The sequence below is a fragment of the Lithobates pipiens genome, unplaced genomic scaffold (genome assembly GCF_037356315.1).
Source record: "Lithobates pipiens isolate NorthernLeopardFrog02 unplaced genomic scaffold, aLitPip1_a1.2 Scaffold_8, whole genome shotgun sequence".
NCBI classification, from domain to species: domain Eukaryota; kingdom Metazoa; phylum Chordata; class Amphibia; order Anura; family Ranidae; genus Lithobates; species Lithobates pipiens.
Window position 1 is genome coordinate 299351601 of NW_027507903.1, and position 15209 is coordinate 299366809.

A 15209-nucleotide genomic window follows, 5' to 3' on the forward strand; every position below is an offset into this window, starting at 1 on the left:
GGCTTCATTTTACTACTAATGCTTTGCCTGATGCTTTGGGGTGTCTGTCGGGGGGGTGGTTGGGGGCGCAGCGTGGGGCCACGCGGGGGAGGTGCCGCGGGAGGCGGGCGGTCTGCCTGCCTCCGGCGGGACACAGGAATCATTGCAGGCGTTGTTGGGGGGTTTGAAGGATCTGCTGCAGAGGTTTGCTGACGGGGCTTCCGCGGGACCCCCGCAGGTTGCGCCTTGGGTAGGAGGCCTGGGGGCTGGATCGGGTTCGAGTTCCCTTCTAGGGGGCGGGGTGTCCCGTGGGGGTGGGGCATTCGGGTCGATGGGTTTGGGCTCCCCCGCGGGTTTTCAGGTGCAGGCGTCCGGGAGTGTGGAGGTAAGTTCGCAACAGGAGGCGCCGGTGGCTGGAGCATCCTCGGTAAGTACGGGGGACGACATGGCGGCGAAAGAGGCCGCGGCTCGGGTCGATTTGGTTCGGCTGGCTGACGCGGCTAGGTGTGAGGTTTATGTCTGTTACGAAGGGCCATTGGGGGCACATCTCAAGCAGGAGGTACGGGACAAGATCAAGAAGGGTGAGTATGTGGAGATCTTTTCGTTGCTCCCCTTGGAGAAGTTCAATTTGGATAGGGTCAAGCCTGATAGCTCTAAGAACGACGATGAGGCGAAGAGGCGGTATCGGCTGATACCGCGGACTTTCACTAATTGGCTGCAGGCGTTTGCCATTCTGGCCAGCGTGATTGGCGAGACGGCGCCGGAGCATTGCTCGGCCCTGTTTTGTTACATGGACGCTATCGGGGAAGCGCATTGGGTGTATGGGGGTACGGCTTGGCTGCGTTACGACGAGCAGTTTAGGCAACGGCGGGCGGTGCGGCCTGATATTCGGTGGGATCACAAGGATATCAGCCTTTGGATGCGGTTGATGGCGTCGGCGCGGACGCCTTCGCAGTTTTTTCAGGGGGGGGCCGGGGGAACCCCCGCCTCTGGACTTCCGGCCGGGAAAAAAATGGGCGTGTGCTGGCAGTTTAACGAAGGGGCCTGCAAGTTCGGGGGGTCCTGTCGATTTAAACATGAATGTTCCGGTTGCGGTGGCACTCACTCCCTCTCCCATTGTTTTAAAAAGGGCAGGCGTGCCGGGGAACCTGCGTTCAAGGGGAACAACCCCGGTGAGGGTGGAAAGGATGCGTCCTTTTCTAAATAGGTACCCGGACAAGGGGGCTGTGCGGGTGCTGGGGGAGGGGTTTGCGGTGGGTTTTCGGATTCCGTGTTCATTGGAAGTAGTTCCTCCGGTGGCTAAGAACTTGAGGTCCGCCTTGCGGCATCCGGGGGTGGTCAGCGAAAAATTGGCTAAGGAGGTTTCCTTGGGGAGGATGTGTGGCCTGTTCGTGGAACAACCGTTGCCGGTTTTGGTGGTGTCGCCGTTAGGGGTGGTGCCTAAGAAGGAGCCTAACAAGTTCCGGCTTATCCATCATCTGTCCTTCCCAAAGGGGGGTTCCGTGAACGATGCCATAGATCCCGAGGCCTGCACGGTGTCTTACACGTCGTTTGACGCGGCGGTGGGCTGGGTGCGGCATTACGGGAAAGGGGCCCTTATGGCGAAGTCGGACATTGAGGCGGCGTTTCGGCTGTTGCCAGTGCACACGGAGAGCTTTTGGCTCTTGGGGTGTTATTGGCAGGACCGGTTTTACGTGGACCAGTGCTTGCCCATGGGCTGTTCCGTATCCTGTGCCTTGTTTGAACTGTTTAGTTCATTCTTGGAATGGGTGGTGCGCGATGTGTCGGGCTGGGCGTCGGTGATTCATTACCTGGATGACTTTCTCGTCGTGGGCCCCCTGTCCTCCAATGTGTGTGCAATCCTTTTGGCCACGTTGCAGCACATTGCGGATCGCTTTGGGGTGCCGTTGGCGGCCGACAAAACGGAGGGGCCGGCCACGGTCTTGAGTTTTTTGGGCATTGAAATAGACACGGAGGTGATGGAGTGCCGCTTGCCGGAAGACAAAGTCGAGGGACTGAAGCGAGAGCTGCGGGAGTTGGTCGGCGTGCGGAAAGTGCAACTGCGGAAGTTGCAGTCGGTCCTGGGTAAGTTAAATTTTGCTTGCCGGATCATTCCGATGGGGCGGATTTTTTGCCGCCGGCTGTCGGGGGCTACGGCGGGTGCCCTGGTTCCGACCCACTTCATTCGGTTGACGAGGGAACTTAGGGAGGACTTGCGGATTTGGCAGACATTTTTGGAAGGCTTCAATGGACGGTCGGTTTGGATGAAGGGGTCGGTAAGTAATTTTGACGTGGAATTAGTGACGGATGCAGCAGGGTCCACGGGCTATGGGGCCTTTTTTCAGGGACAATGGAGCGCGGAGGCATGGCCCCGGTCGTGGGTGGAGGCGGGGTATACGAAGAACCTGGTGCTGCTGGAATTGTTTCCGGTGGTGCTGGCAATGGAGCTTTGGGGGGGGTCGTGCCGGGATCTGAAGATCAGGTTGCACTGCGACAACATGGGAGTGGTGCAGGTGATCAATCGGATGTCGGCGTCTTCGCAGCCGGTGATCCGGCTGCTGCGCCACCTGGTGCTGCGGTGTTTGCAGGCGAACATATTTTTGTATGCCGTCCATATCCCGGGGGTGGACAATAACGTGGCTGATGCCTTATCTCGATTCCAGTGGGAGAGGTTTCGGGCGTTGGCTCCGGAGGCGGCGAGAGAGGGGATCCCCTGCCCGGGGTGGCTCTGGGAGGTTGCGTTGGAATCGCCTCGGAATGGATCAGGAGGTCGGTGAGCAGTGCGACCTGGGCGGCATACAGTAAGGTGTGGAAGGACTGGATGGATTTTGCACGGCTAGCGGACGCTGAGCTGGGTGGGGGTGGCGATCAGGGGCTGTTGGTGTTGTGCTTTGTTTCTAAGGTCATGGAACGCGCGGGGTCGGTGTCCTCGATTGAGCGTAAGCTTGCGGCGCTGGCTTTTTGGTTTAAGTTGCGTGGGGAGGTTGATCACACAAAAGGTTTTTGGGTCAAGCAGGCGGTCAAGGGGTACAAGAAGGGCAATCCGCGGAGTGATATGAGGAGGCCGGTGACCTTCCAGGTCCTGCAGGTTATCTGCGAGCGATTGGGGGAACAGTGCACTTCTAGTTATGAGGTGCGGTTGTTCCGAGCGGCTTTTTCGTTAGCGTTCTTTGGGGCTTTTCGGGTGGGGGAGTTGGTCAGTCCGGCAAAGACTGTTGGGGGGGGACTGTTGGGTCAGGATGTGACCTTGGGGGTGGATAGGGTGCGTTTGCGGCTGCGTAGGTCCAAGACAGATCAGACGGGGACTGGGGTGGACATATGGTTGTTTGCGCTGCCGGGATCGGGGTTATGCCCGGTGAGGGTGGTATCGGAGTTCCTGGGGGTTAGGCCGCAAGGGGTGGGCCCGTTGCTGGTGCATCAGGACGGGACCTTTTTATCCCGATTTCAATTTGTGGCCGTGTTTCGGAGGTGTCTGCGGGCGGGGGTTTGGATTGCTTTCAGTTCGCCTCCCACTCCTTCCGCATCGGGGCAGCCACTGAGGCGGCCAGGTGCGGGTTGGACGAGGCTGTGGTCAAGAGGATTGGGCGCTGGGAATCACGGAGGTTTAGGTCGTACGTGCGGCCACACTTGATGTAGGAGGAGTTCGTGGTTTTGGTTCATGTTTTACAGGTGGAGGGGGGGGGGCGGATGTTTTGGGGGTCGTGGTCGGGTGTTGCATAGTTGCTTTAGTATTTTGTTTTTTCCTTTCAGATGGAGGTTGCGAACACCTCGTCTGGATATTGGGGCACTCCTACGTTTTTTGGGGTGCCAGGAGAGCAGATGTCAGGCCGGAAGGAAGGCAGCTGGGGATTTCTCGGGGGGAGGCGAGCATAAGGTGGTTGGGGATCCCCGGGCTAAAATGGAACAGGGTGGTGCCGGAATTTCATCGGTACGCCAGACTGGATAGGCCCCCAGATGTGTTGGTGTTGCATGTGGGGGGTAACGACTTAGGGGTCCGGTCCACTAGGGACCTCGTTGCGGACGTAAAACGGGATTTTCTCATGCTTCGGAGGGATTTTCCGAGTATGGTGGTGATCTGGTCGGACATCGTTGCACGGACCGCGTGGAGTATGGCTCGCTCTGTGGTTCGACTCAATAAAGCTAGGATTAAGGTTAATAAGGCCCTGGGGAGGTTTGTGTCCCGGAATGGGGGATTGGTGATACGGCACACAGAGTTGGAGGTGAATGTGGGCATGTACCTTAGGGGGGATGGCGTGCATCTCACGGCGGTGGGAACTGACCTTTGGTCCCTGGGGGTGCAGGAGGGGATAGAACGGGCTCTGCGGGTGTGGAGGGGCCCTTAAGGCTAAGGTGGTCATCCTTGCGGGCGGTGGCGGTGTCTTTGGTCTTTGACGGGGTAAAGGAAATTAGGTGATGGAACTGTGTGGGGGGCTCATAGGTGGTATGTGCCCCTTTTGGTGTATCCCAGCGGAAGGGTAGGCTGGGATACGGGTTTGGTGACACTGCGGGAAGGTGGGGTCGTCTCCGGGCTGTTAAACGGCCGGAGGCCTTGTATGGTAAAAATTTGGGTCACGCAGTGGTTTTGGAAAAAGGTAACGTTAAATGGAACCGAGGTGCCGTCAAAGACCAAGCGACTGGGAGTTGTAATTGCTGTTGCAATATATATACCGTATTTGCCGGCGTATAAGACGACCTTTTACACTTAAAAAAACTGAGCAAAAAGGAGGGGTCGTCTTATACGCCGGGTCCGCTGCTGGGATGCCTTCTGGCTGTCCGGTAATACTGTATGTAGCTTCGGCTACATACAGTATATACCACTGAACCAATCCCAGTGAGCGATGTATTCAAATGAATACAGAGCCTGCTCGGATTGGAGCAGCAATCTCTGCCAATCCGAGCAGGCTACACACAGTAGCCTGCTCCGATTGGCTTTGAGAGTGAGGCGCGGGCTGATGATGTAACAGCCTCCGCCAATCCCAGCAGGCTTTGTATTCATTAATAGAATACATTGCTCGCCGTGATTGGCTCCAGCACCAGAAGGAAGAAGGAAATGGCTCCAGCAAGAATGAAGAAGAAGAGGGATATGAAGCGTCGGAAGCCTCGGAATCGGGAGTCGTCTTAAACGGTGAGTACGGGCAAAACATTTTAACTGTGCAGGTTTTTAGGGGGTCGTCTTATATGCCGGGTCGTCTTATACGCCGGCAAATACGGTAAGTATGTTTCTATTATAACATTAAAGTTATTTATTTTATTTTGGTTAAAGTTTTTGGTTAACCACTACAGATCCGCGCTATTGCCAAATGACGGCATTAGCGCGGACCTACATTTCCGGGACTACGTCTATTGACGTGGTCCCGGTTACGAGCGGCCTGCGCGCCCCCTGAGGGGCGCGCGCGGCGCGCTCTGTGATCGGCGAGTCCGTGAGACTCGCCTGATCACCGATCCGTGTAAGGGGTCGATCCCGACCCCTTATCACGTGATCAGCTGTCAGCCAATGACAGCTGATCATGTGATAGAACGGAGCCGGTAATCGGCTATTATTCCTCCTCGCGCTGACAGCGCGAGGAGAGAAAAAAAAAGCCGATCGCCGGCGGCCGTGATCGGGACATCAGTCCCGATCACGGCCATCAATACAAGGGACCACCTGCCACCTGCCTGTGCCCACCTGCCTCCCGCAGTGCCATCCTGAAATAAAATAAAAGCAAAAGTAAGTGCCCCCCGTCAGTGCCCCCCGTCAGTGCCCATAGTGCCCACAGTGCCACCCACAGTGCCACCCACAGTGCCACCCCACAGTGCCACCCCACAGTGCCACCCACAGTGCCACCCACAGTGCCACCCAATCTGCCTCAAAGGTGCTGCACCCCAGTGCCGCCCATCAGTGCCCAGCAGTGCCGCCCATCTGTGCCCAGCAGTGCCGCCCATCAGTGCCCAGCAGTGCCACCTATCAGAGCCACCTATCAGTGCCACCTATCAGTGCCCATCAGTCCCATCTATCTGTGGTACCTATCAGTGCCCATCCGTGCCACCCATCCGTGCCACTTATCCGTGCCACCCATCCGTGCCATCTTATCTGTGCCCATCTTTGCCCATCAGTGCCGCCTTATCTGTGCCCATCGGTGCCGCCTTATCTGTGCCTATTAGTGCCGCCTTAACTATGCCTATCAGTGCCCACCGGTGCAGCCTATCAGTGCCCACCAATGCAGCCCATCAGTGCCCACCAATGCAGCCCATCAGTGCCCACCAATGCAGCCTATCAGTGCCGCCTAATCAGCGCACTTCAATGAAGGAGAAAAATGACCCGTTTGCAAAATTTTATAACAAACTATTAAAACATGATTTTTTTTTTTTTTTTTTTGCATCTTTTTTTGTTTGTTTAGCAAAAAATAAAACTCCGAGCTGTAACTAAATACCACCAAAAGAAAGCTCTATTTGTGGGAAAAAAATGATAAAAATTTCATTTGGGTACAGTGTTGTATGACCGCGTAATTGTCACTCAAAGTGCATCAGCGCTGAAAGCTGAAAATTGGTCTGGGACTGAGGGGGGTTTAAGTGCCCAGTAAGCAAGTGGTTAAATAAAAGGCTGCTATGGCCAATTTATACTCCAAACTCCGGTGTGGTCTATTTATTGGGAATGGGGAAGGTAAAATGGGAATGGTATAGGTATGGGTAGTAAAAGGGAATATTTACGGAAGGGGTAATTACCGAATGCATAGGTCAAGGATCCGACAGCCACATTGAGAGAAGTCACTGACTGAGAGCCCCCGGGGACCATTCAAGTAAGTGAGCACTGTGACCAGACCCTCCTCCTCTCCCCCCTCCTTCTCTACCCTCCTTTTCTCTCACCTCGCTCTCTCCCTGCCCCCTTCTTCTCCCCCTCCTTATCTCCCCTCCTCCTTCTCTCCCCCTCCTCTCCCCCCTTCCTTCTCTACCCCCTGCTCTCTCCCTGCCCTTGCCTCTCTCAATCTTCCTGCCAGCACTGGAAATAGCTTTACCCCAGTCTTTTTATTAAACTCCCATCATCTACCCATAGATGTGATGTATAATAGTATAACAGAATGACTTTATTAACTTAATCCACTTACAGTGGTATGAAACCCCAAAGCAAAAATTTATTATATTGCAGTCTACCAATTATTATTAAATGTGGTAGCTGCATTCATTTTATTTTTTAGGTTTTCTTTCTTTTATTTTCACATGGTGATCCTGCTAGTAAGCCTGTTATTTTTCAAATCACTGAGCTGTCTTGGAGACAAACCATTTAACACTGGTAGAGGTGCTTACAATGATCAGTTTCCATTCATTCATAAAATACCTTTATCCCAAAAGGAAAAAAAAAATGTTTGCTGTGACTGATTATAAAGTGTGAACTAGAGAATGGCTATAATTTGTTTAGTTTACCTAAATCTGCTAGTACATCTAACTCCCCACCTCCCTGCCCCCGCTTTTTCATCCAGAGTGGGGGGCACTCTAATACAGGAGGTGTGTTACTGACCAGATCACCAGAAGAAAACGCCAACTTGGTAAGCTGTAAATTGTATTCCTTTCCATTCACATCGGATTCGGTGGGATGCCCAGTGGACCCTGGGGAATGTTGATGGTCAAGCCCAGGGGACCCAGTCCTAAAGCTAGGTAAGGGACCCCAACATTTCTGATGGCTGCCCTGCTGGAGAGGTGTGTGTATAACTAGGTTGGGGAAAATCTTTACAAAGAAACTGAATGGACAAGGTGATAGTAGACATGTGTACACTGAAATAGTTTGTTTTGGACTTTCTGTTTTGTCCGAAAAATACATTTATTTAGTTACTCACGAAATTGTTTTTTTTTTGTTTCGTTAAAAAAATGCATTCGTATGAAAATCCGAATTAAGGTTGAATTTGTCAATTGAAGGCTTTTGGTGTCTATCGGATGTTCTGACGTATATCGGCATGAGTCGGTCGGCAAGTGGTTAAATATGAACATTGTCACCTTGCTTATAAGGGATTTGTGCGCAAAGCACTATAAAACATTCTACCAAGCTGAAGCAAGGACACTGACTAAAATGTTCCCTGCATCTTATGTAACTAATGTATGATCTATTGCAGTTTTGTGCAGTTTTGTGAAATCATACTACATCCTTTAAGGGTTAACATGTTTTATTTTTTATACACTGTTTGATTACATACAGAATATAGTATTGTCTGTAGCGCTACCCCTGTAGGAGCTGCTAGAAATTTGCCCAGGTTCTTTTTCCCAGTAATTGCCCCGCAGTCAGGCTCACATTCACAGTCACTCTTATTTTAATTTTAGGGTAACTTGGATATGGTTGAGGAATTGAGTGGGATACTCCAAAAAGAACTATATACAAAGTGAGGACAGTAGACTTCCTTCTGTAGAACTGTTAGCAAAGTCCTTGTGAAAGCAGACTATGGACTTGGCTTTGTAGTAGTAAAACTAAAGGCAACAAAGCCTCCTCTTTTGAGCAATTAGAGCAGATTCACTTCACAAAGAATTAGATAGACTGAGCTCTTCAGGAAACCAGCCAATGTCCCCTTTACACACATGCACAGCTGACTCTCTAGCACCAGAGGGGTGGCAGCAGCCCACAGTCTCCAAGATCTCCCTCCACAGACTGTACTCATGAAATGTCCTTGGAAAGTTGGTACCCTCCTTCTAAGATCCATGCAACATCTTTTTCTTGTGATACCAGACTAGTTCTTAAGACAACAGCCCCTCAGTTAGCTCTCTGAAACTTCAGCAAAGCAGGCCCTCATGTCACCCACTTGAAGCCTCAGCACCTTGCAAGCACATCACAGGATAGCCTACGGGAGCAAGCAGCCACCCTTAGGCTGTCTTCCTCTCCTACAGGAAAAGACCTGGAAGCTCTATGCCTCTGTATTTATACAGACTCCCAGCAGCCACCTGGGCCATCCTCCCTGGGTATGGCCAGGGATATATAAATATTCATGATGCCTATTTGTCTTGCTTCACTCCTATGTTCCAGACAGATCTACAGTTTTCTACAAGGCAGAGAGAGCAATCAAACCTGCAGCAGGTGAAAAACTGAACAGACCATAATAATCAACACAGTTTCACAGATTACATTGATCCAGGGGCGTAACTATAGGGGGTGCAGCAGTCGCGACCGCAACCGGGCCCTGTGATGCAGGGGGCCCATGCAGCCCCCTCTACATATGGCCGACAGCAGCATAGGCAGCTAGGGGTACCAGTGCACCATGCACACGGGTGGCTGGAGGTGGAGGGTGACTAGCAGAGCTCCATGCTCACACTGGCTGCTCTTTAGTTGTGCATTCCCTGCATGACCTGTGTCCTCGGCCGGCTCCTTAGAGTACCCCTCTCCTGCTCCATGCATTGCCGCTCAGTCCGATGTCTGTTCTCCCCAGCCAGAGTCCTGCCTCCCCCAAGTCCGGCCCACATTGCACTGCATACTTCTCCCGGGTAAACAAACTTTAAGCAAACAGATGCAGTGCAGCCCTATGAGAGCCCCCCGGAGGACACTGCAGGCTTGTCTGCCAGCCCCCCTCCTCCCCGTCATACACAGATGATGAAAGGTCTTTCTGGGAGATATGCTGATCGCCCGTCCAGCACACTGGATGGAGCCCAGGCCAACATGGAAGAGTGCGCGGCCTATAGCTTGGTCATGGTGAGTGAGAGGACCCCATCCCCCACACACCATTACATACCCCCTCCATCTCCCCCTGGGGACAGGGACCCCTTCTCACGTGGGGACAGGGACCCCTTCTCACCTGGGGGCAGTAACTTCATCTGCCCTGGAGAAAAGGACCTCATCTCTTCTGGGGACGGGGACCCCATCCTGCCTAGGGACAGTCCCCCAATGGGGCACCTAAAAATAAAAAAAAACTACTGATACCAGTGGTGGAACTACAGGGCTCACAAAGGTCATACTTGTGACCACGCCCTGGAGTTCCACCGCCGGACTCGGAGGGAAGGGCCCTGGCTGGGGTTCAGGGGGGCCCTTCGTGGTTTCTTGCATCGGGACCCTGAGGCCGCGTACACACGCGGGGACTGTTCACCCAACTTTGTCCGCTGAACAGTGTTTCGGCGGACAGTCCGCCCGTGTGTGGGCTTTCAGCGGACAGTTTCAGCGAACAGTTTGCTGAACAAGGTTTTTCGGAATTTCCGAAAAACTGTCCGCTGAAACTTGGTTTCAGCGAACAGTCCCCTCGTGTGTAGGCTTGTTCGTCAAACTAAGTTCCGCGCATGCTCAGAAACGATTTACACGCCGAAAGTTGTAATGCAGTGTATAGGACGTTGTATTTTCCGTCCCGTCGTACGTGCCGTTCACGTCATCGCGCACGGTTTCAGCAAACTGTTCGTTTGTCGTGTGTGGGCAAGTCCGTCCATGCTAATTTTGAGCGGACTGTTTGCTGAAACTGTTTGACGGACAAAGTTGAGCGAACAGTCCCCGCGTGTGTACGCGGCCTGAAGGTTCTAGTTACGCCACTGCATTGATCACAACTAAATTTGCACAAAAACAAATAATCCACCCAACACATCCCCTCCCTCCAGACTGACAATGCTGCTGTTCAAAGGTGCCCCCTGTGCTCCTTCATTGAGAGTGGGGGCACTCTAATACAAGAGATGTATTATTGACCAGATCACCAAGTGAAAACAAAGGGGAAAAAAACCTATAAAAACAAAATTAATGTAGTCACCACATTTAATGATTGGTAAGCTGCAACACATTATATTTTTGGTTTTGGGTTTAATAAAAGTAATTTAAATGTTATTTTAGAGGATGTTATAAATCACAACAGTGTGTGACTGCATACTAGGTCTACCAATCAGGAAACCACACACACCTAATGTGGTGGGATTTTAAAAATGACACATGCCCTGCAAAGTTTCCTGCCTCATTCATACAGACTAACCACACAGGCATCTACTGCAAGGAAAAAACATAATACGAAAGTGCAAATGAGCTGTGTAAACATTTAAGCGTAACAAATGAAACTTGCTATTCATGGCCTTACAGCCATTGAGGAAAACTATTGACAACCAAAAGAAAACGTATAAATGCAAAATTTTTTTGAATAATTTCTTTGGACTGTTTCTGCAATATAGAATTTTTCTATATACTTTCATCCATTTTTTTACGACCAGGGTAAATTCAACAGGTCAGCAACCAGTTATCTATTAACAGGAAATCCAACCAAACCATTTTTTTCTAGTGAGGAAAGGTTAAAATATCTGTTTATTTTTTTTAAAATACTTATGAAGTTATCAGGGAGATTCATTCTCATAGTTTGTATTGGTGATCATTAGCACTAGAACAGGAGAAGAGAAAAAAAATGCAGTTGTCACCAGAACAAGAGCGAAAGGGAAATCTTCCAATGAGAGCAAATGTTCTAGTTACAACTCTCAAATGTTGCATTTTCCTTCACTTTTTTGGTTTTCCTCTCACTTTTACTGTTTTGTCTCTAGGACAGAAAGTTAGGAGAAATCTCTCCAAATGGATACACTGACAGCAATAAATACATGAATTTTGGGCTGGACTTATATTTTAAGAGACAGAACCAAACAAATATTGATAAAGCAGTGTTTCCAACAATAATGAGGTTCCATTAAATCCTAACTGAGTAAAGAGAATGGAGGTTGTAGTGAACATAGTGACCCCTCAAAATGTGCAAGTCGACATCAAATGACTACATTTGTGTGTGAGACCCATCTTATAAACCCCCCACTAGACCACAACAAGTTCAAGACACAAGGTAGATAACATAACAACATTCCAGGCACATCATCTTTGACAGGGCACAGGATTTCATTTGGTAAAACTGGAGAGTGCAAAATCTGGCGCAGCTGGGCATGGTAACCAATCGGCTTCTAATTTCAGCTTGTTCAGTTAAGCTTTGATGAAAAAGACCTGTAAGCATTAAGCTAGAGCTGCCCTTTTTATACAACTCAGCTCACACAATCTATTCATATTCCATAAATCGTGCCATATTAAAAAATAAAGTCATATTGATCATCTACACAAATGTTTAATGGTCAATTAGATACCAAAGGCTGCCATATTATGAGGTGCTGAAAGCTAACGCCACACATTACATCTCCTAAGGAGAATAGACATGAGTCCAATATCATGTTTCATTTCTTTCAGCTTGGTCTTTCATTCTATTTCATAATATGTTGATTGTGGGATGTAAAATATGGACATGTAGAAAGACTCATATACACTGAGAAAAATTATAAACGCAACACATTTGTGTTTGCCCCTATTTATCATGAGCTGAACGCAAAGATCTACGACTTTTTCTATGTACACAAAAGGCCTATTTGTCTCAAATATTGTTCACAAATCTGTCTAAATCTGTGTTAGTGAGCACTTCTCCTTTGCCGGGATAATCCATCCACTTCACAGGCATGGCATATCAAGATGCTGATTAGACAGCAGGTTTATTGCACAGGTGGGCTTTAGGCTGGCCACAATAAAAGTCCACTCTAAAATGTGCAGTTTTATCACACAGCACAATACCATAGATGTCGCAAGTTTTGAGGGAGTGTGCAATTGACATACCGACTGCAGGAATGTCCACCAGAGCTGTTGCCTTTGAATTGAATGTTAATTTCTCTACCATAAGTCGTCTCCAAAAGGCGTTTCAGAGAATTTGGCAGTACATCCAACCGGCCTCACAACCACAGACCAAGTGTAACCACACCAGCCCAGGACCTCCACATCCAACATCTTCACCTTCAAGATCGTCTGAGACCAGCACCCGGAGAGCTGCTGCAACAATCAGTTTGCATAACCAAAGGATTTCTGCATGAACTATCAGAAACCTTCTCAGGGAAGCTCATCTGCATGCTCGTCATCCTCATCGGGGTCTAGATCTGACTGCAGTTCGTCATCGTAATCGACTTGAGTGGGCAAATGCTCACATTCAATGGCATATGGCACTTTGGAGAGGTGTTCTCTTCATGGATGAATCCCAGTTTTCACTGTACAGGACAGATGGCAGACAGCGTGTATGGCATTGTGTGGGTGAGCGGTTTGCTGATGTCAATGTTGTGGATCGAGTGGCCCATGGTGGCGGTGGGGTTATGGTATGGGCAGGCATATGCTATGGACAAAGAACACATGTGCATTTTATTGATGGCATTCTGAATGCACAGAGATATTGTGACAAGATCCTGAAGCCCATTGTTGTGCCAATCATTCACGACCATCACTTCATGTTGCAGCATGATAATGCACAGACCAATGTTGCAAGGATCTCTACACAATTCCTGGAAGCTGGAAAAATCCCAGTACTTGCATGGCCAGCATACTCACCGGACATGTCACCCATTGAACATGTTTGGAATGCTCTGGATTGGCGTATACAACAGCGTGTTCCAGTTCCTGCCAATATCCAGCAACTTCGCACAACCATTGAAGAGGAATGGACCAACAATCCACAGACCACAATCAACGACTTGATCAACTCTCTGCGAAGGAGATGTGCTGCACTGCGTGAGGCAAATGGTGGTCACACCAGATACTGACTGGTTTTCGGACTCCCCGGACCAATACAGTAAAACTGCACATTTTAGAGTGGCCTTTTATTGGGGCCAGCCTAAGGCACACCTGTGCAATAATCATGCTGTCTAATCAGCATCTGGGTATCCCACACCTGTGAGGTGGATGGATTATCCTGGCAAAGGAGAAGTGCTCACTGATTTAGACAGATTTGTGAACAATATTTGACAGTAATAGTCCTTTTGTGTACAGAGAAAAAGTGTAGATCTTTGCATTCAGCTCATGATAAATAGAGGCAAACAAAAGTTTTGCGTTTATAATTTTGCTCAGTGTAATTTAAAAAAAAACTGTCATCCAGGGAGTGGCCGCTGCAGATTTAACCAACCCCAGTAGCCTGGCCATACACGGTTCAAATATCAGGTAGTTCCTGATTCAAATCATTAATGGGCAGGCTGAATGTACCATGTTGATTGATCGAGCAACTTGGGTACAACCAGCCTACCGGATTCTTTTACAAATATTGCTAGCAGCCACTATAGCTGCTAGCGATAATCACTGTCTTCTCCCGGAAAAGATAATTGTTGATTCCCCTGTCAGCATTCTCTGTGTTGATGGGGGAATAGTACACATTTATTTCCTGCAACTCGTGGTTGCAGGAAAGAAATTTAAACTGTGTATGATTGGCCTTAGACTATTTCCCATGAGCTGTAAAATCTCTGTATAGGATGAAGCTGAGTGTACCATTGTCACATTGTCTATAATTAAAGAGCAGAGAGAAATGGAAGGTCACACCATAGGGGAGATTTACTAAAGCTGAAGCACCCAGAATCTAGTGCAGATGTGCATGGTAGCCAATCAGCTTCTAACTTAAGCTTGTTCAATTAACCTCCCTAGCGGTAATCCCGAGTCTGGCTCGGGTTGGGATTTCACTAATAGGAGCGGTAACCCAGAGCCAGACTCGGGATCGCATCGCTGGATGCAGGGGAGGACACAGTGAGACTTACTTACCTTGTCCCCTGGATCCAGCGATGTCCCCCGTGTTGTGTGATCGAGCTGTCCCCCGCTCGATTCACAGTGAGAAATGCCGCCGAGCTCCGTTCCCTGCTGCGTTACGGCGCACGGGAGCAGAGAACGGCGGCAAATTCAAAAAAGTAAAAACACACAAAACACACACAGCACTGTAATCTTACAGATTACAGTGCTGTATTAAAAATTACACACCCCCTTTGTCCCTAGTGGTCTGTCCAGTGCCCTGCATGCACTTTTATATTATAAATACAGTTTTTTCTGCCTGGAATTTGGAGATTGTCCATAGCAACAAAAAAGTGTCCCTTTTTCAGAGTTTGAGGATTTGATTACATTATTGAATAATTTTTATTATTCTTTATTATATTATAAACTTTATCATACCCGGGATGTCTGATAGACTCTGGTTTGAAGAGATTTAAGAGCGTTATTCCTAAGAAATACAGGACTACAAAATAAAATGCCAGATTTCCATGCAAAATAATTGTACCGCTTTCAGCACCTAAATCCAGACTCAATAGTACCTCCAGGGAGGTTAAGCTTTGACAATAAAATAAAACCTGGAAGATGATTGGTTTCTATGTAGGGTTGGCACCAGATTTTGCACTCTCCAGCTTTACTAAATAACCCCCTGTATCCTAACACGAATTACATTGGTCTTGAGGGCACATACTAAGGCCAGTCATAAGAACACAACGCATATTGTGCTGTAATAAGATATCAT

The 15209-nt window shown here is 49.3% G+C and overlaps 1 protein-coding gene across 2 annotated transcripts in view; it reads right to left on the minus strand.

Moving 5' to 3' along the window:
* The window catches only part of RGS14 (regulator of G protein signaling 14), a 160087-nt gene that overhangs the window by 73633 nt on the left and 71245 nt on the right, over positions 1–15209 (minus strand). The window lies entirely within an intron of this gene.